The sequence below is a fragment of the Hipposideros armiger genome, unplaced genomic scaffold (genome assembly GCF_001890085.2).
Source record: "Hipposideros armiger isolate ML-2016 unplaced genomic scaffold, ASM189008v1 scaffold_48, whole genome shotgun sequence".
In the NCBI taxonomy this organism is placed as follows: domain Eukaryota; kingdom Metazoa; phylum Chordata; class Mammalia; order Chiroptera; family Hipposideridae; genus Hipposideros; species Hipposideros armiger.
In genome coordinates this window covers 2,279,022-2,283,419 of record NW_017731398.1, presented here as the reverse complement: position 1 = coordinate 2,283,419, position 4,398 = coordinate 2,279,022, and positions in this window count along the sequence as shown.

The window sequence follows — 4,398 nt, the reverse complement described above, 5'->3', positions numbered from 1 at the left end:
CCCCACCCCCCCGGCCCGGCCCGGGCGCCGACTCCGCTCCGTCAGGCCCAGCGGCCACACGGAGGTTTGCCCGGAACCGCTGGCTCGTGCCTGCGCTCAGGCGCTCCCGGCCAGGCAGCACCGAAGCCGAAGCCGGAGACCAGCGCTCCTCTCGGCCTGCGCCGCCTCCGCCTCCGGGCGCCCCGCGCAGGGGCCGCGGGACGTCTGGCTGCCAGGGAACACGTGCGACCGAGTAGGGCCACCTCTTAGCTGGGAACCTGGTGACACTTGTGAGCCGAGCTTGGGTAACAGCTCCAAAGCTGCCCCAATAGTGGGGCGCCCAGGCCCGGGGTTTTGGGTGGGAATGGTGGTGTCAGGGACAGGGGAATGCATCGAATTTCCCGTGGACTTTTAGAGGTGACGTCGAAAAGCCAAGAGGGGAGGTGGGGCGTTTTGGAAATTCCGCTTTATGCCGCCACCCAAGTACCACAGTCAGCATGCCCTTGGGTGCCCAGTGCGTGCCAGCCGCTGTGCCAATGTCCTTATGTGCAGCTGATCTACCCTATGGTGGGAGTTCCTGCCATTATCCCCACCTCACCGATGTGGACGCTAAGCTCCGGGGACAAATAACTTGCACACACTGAGCCGCACAGCCAGGGTTGGGGCCCACACCTCTCCTGAAGTTGCTCTCCTGCCCGTTTTGTGGCTGGCACTTCCAAGTGGTGCAGAAAAAGGAGCAGCTGGCCGGCCTGCCTCCCTCCCTCCTCATCGTCCCCTCCTCACTCTGGTGACTTCTCTGCCCAAGAGGAGGGTGTCCAGGACTGTCTCCCCACCCATACAGAACGGCTGGACCGTGACCGGAAATGAGCAGAGGGCCTTCATTGTGAAAGAGCCGGGAGGGCTGACCAAGCACACCTGGGTACAGCTGGGTCTCCTTAGTCACCAGAGTTGGTTTTCTAAAGACAATGAATTTGTGAACACAGAGCCACTGCTCCTAGGGGGAATGTAGCATTAGGTTCCTGCCAGCCTCTGGTCACATTTTTGTCAACCAACCAATAACATCACCTTATTTTATGTGCGTTTCTCTATCAAAACGTTTTATTTAACCTCTGTGGTTGGTTCATTCACATTGAACTCACGGCCACCAGCAATACACCTCACACCTGAAGGCAGCTCATCTACCACAGGTGTCTTACCTAACGCAAGGGTTTTCTCCACGGGGCACATGGGAGCCGCCTTCTGCTCAGGACCACCAGACAGCACTGTTCTCGGGGGCCCGTTTTAAACAGCGAGAGCACCAACACGAAAGACAAAAATGTGCAAAGTGGCACCACACAGACCTTGTTCCGCCTTAACAGGGAACACGCAATATTATCAGGCAACTCAAAATCCTCACCCCTCCTCAAATGACCATGAAAGGGCTGCATGTATTGATTTGGGGGATTGCAAGTACATTTTAGCAAGCAAGTGAATTCCCAAATATGGACTCTGCAATTAATGAGGACCAACTGTATGTGCTTCTCATGTCAGGGTATCAGGCGAGGATTAAGGATAACATTTAGAAACGCCTACAAGGCACTGTCCCACGCACTTGTATTAAATTAACTCAGTCATCACACCGGCCAACGGGGTCGGTGCAACTTTCACTGTTTTACATATGAGGCGATTGGTGTAGAGAGGTTTAACACCCACCTTCTTAGCTTCTAGACTATACCACGTCATTCCTGTTCTAAAACCAGTCCTGGCATCTCATGGAGTCTGTTGTGTAAAATCACATGAATATTCAGGATGAAATGGAGAATTCCAAGAGATATTATGCTTCGCAGGGGCAGCTGCGTTGAGCTGGGTTCTCAGCGTCTACGACTGAGGAAGGTGCTTCAGAGAAGGGCTCTGGAGTGTGTGTGTGGGGGGTAAGTTGGGAACATTTGAGCTGCTCTGCTGTAAGGTATAAAGGGCTCAGCAGGACTTCCTGTCTCTTTTTCCCTTGGGCACTTGTGATCCTTGAGCCAGCCTCCCTCCCAGGAGTGCCCCACATTACATACGGAGGCCATGGCGGAGCCTGTCTCCCCCACAGGTTCCATCTAGCATCGGGCCAGTCCCCTCAAGAAACAGTTGGCCAGGAGTGACAGCAGAAGGGAAGACGTCACCAATACCATGATGGAAGTGCCGCCTTCCTGTTCAACCAACAGGTCAGGCAGTCCTACGTGTGTGTGTGTGTGTGTGTGGTGGCTAAGGCACCTTGAGTCAGGGTGACAGAGAGCCATGGAGGGCAGACCTCATGAGTCTGGTCCCCAGATTCCTCACCTAACCACCCTATTAGAAAGAACTCCCGGGCCGGCCAAGTGGCTCAGTTGGTTAAGAGCTCGCTCAAGAGTGTGAGCTCTGAGCAACAGCGGTTCGAGTCCCGGCCCGAGCTGAGCAGCCGCTGAGCTACCAACAGGTGGCAGGATGGCTCAGCTAAAAAAGAAAAAAAAGAACTCCCTTTCACCACTCTGCCCAAGTGTAGACACAGATCCTTCCCTTTGTCACCCCCTCCTGAGGCCTGGCCAAGATGTTTAAAAAGACATTGCAAAGGAATAATCTGTATGATCAGGCCACTGGGTGCAGACCCCTACCCCATCTACCACCCCCTGAGAACCCCCACCACCTGGGGACCAGGACAGTGCCTTTCAACTCTGAAGGCTAAGAAACCAAATTCCATTTTCTTCCTGAGACCCATCCTCTTGAATTCCTGGTTTCCATGACCTGTCTCAGCATCTGCCGCGTTCCTGCATGAGTTTCAGAGGTTCCTATCGACCCCAACCGGATAAGCACAGCAACCTTTGTATGCGGTGCAGAGAGGCCCAGGGAAGACACGGCTGCTGATGCTGGAGTTGGCGTCTGCATGTATTTTACCCTAAGAGACAGCGGATGCCACCCCAGCACATCAGCCTGAGCTTGTTCTTGACCCTGATTTGCCCTTTCTGGGTGCAGACTCAGGAGGAGGACTCTGGAGGCACATCCTGGACGATGTTGCTGGCTTAGAGAAAAGGGGCACGTGGTGGCAAATCCTATAAAAGTTATCATTGACGGCACTGCCTACAGAGGATGTGTTCTCAGCCAAGGCCCCCAGGAGACAATAGGCTGGGTATGTTAGGGAGAATGTGAGGTGAGCGTGGTGTCGCGGGGTGTGGGACTGCCTGGCGAGTGGCGAGTGCAGGGAAGGACAGAGAAGGGGCAAGTGCAGAGCGAGCCTGTGCCCTAGCAGGTAGGGCTAGCCCTGTCCCGGTCCTCAGAGAGACGAGGCGACAGAATAGTTCTGTACTGTGGCACCCACTAGCAGTCATTGCCTCTCCGCTGGAGTTGGGGGCTGGTGTAACCTCCTCGTGGCTCCCATAAGCCAAAGACAATGCCCTTAGCCATCGATAAACAAGGTCAGGACAGGGCGCCCATATCAACAGCATCGCCTGCACACGGCTTCTCGGGTATCCCTAGCCCCACACGGGCAACAGTGGGGCTCAGCTATTGGTGATGGCTTTCTGCCTGTGCAGAGTGGGGTCTTGCTCTGGAACATAAATTTGCTTTATAAAGCGTGTTCAAAGTCTTCCTCTGGCTGCTCTCCTGTCTCTTAAGCAACAGTAGCCCTTGGGAGGAGGTGTGCCGGGAGGTGGCCCTACATGGTGAGGGACTCTGTGCTTTGGCACACATCCTCTCATTCTTGGATTCTGCTGTCATCATGCACCGAGACCCCAAGGAGCACCTCAGGGTGCCAATCCACGACTTCCAAGTCAGGAGCTTGGAATTAGGGCTGCAGCGGCACTGGAGGTCTGAGCCAATCAAAATCTCTATAGGAGGGTGAGAGTGGTGTTGTTCAGACTCTTTCTAGAAACTTCCAAATTGTTGGGGGTAGGGCAGGACAGGGGCTAGACTCCCCTGAAGTGCTGGGAAAGAACAGAATAGGGATTTGATGACCCATCCCAGGAGCAGCAAACTCTCCCGGCCCCAAACCCAAGGCCAGGAAGGTGTTGAGCTGACTCGGTTTTGTGTGCATCTCACCCTGAGAAGTGTGCACGCATACACATACACATGTCCACACAGACTCCATTGTCGGGCATGGACAAAACCCGTACCCTGCGAAGAATGGATTTGCTAGCACCTTTCACCTCACCTCGCTCTGCCCTTGAGAAGACCCTTCTTCCCCTCAGAGGCTAGTCAGGAAATCCACCACCGGCCTAGGCTTGGCCATGCATTGGAAGAATTCTAGGCAAGTGACTTCACTTCTCTGAGCATCAACTTTCTCCATTACATTGTGAAAAGTATGAAACTTAGAAAGCTCCAGTAGGGCCTACCAGTGTAGCTTCTGAGAGTGTTTTTATATTTTACTTGTATAATATAGAACACAACTCTAGCCATCTCTCCCTCGTCTCACCACACCCAGAA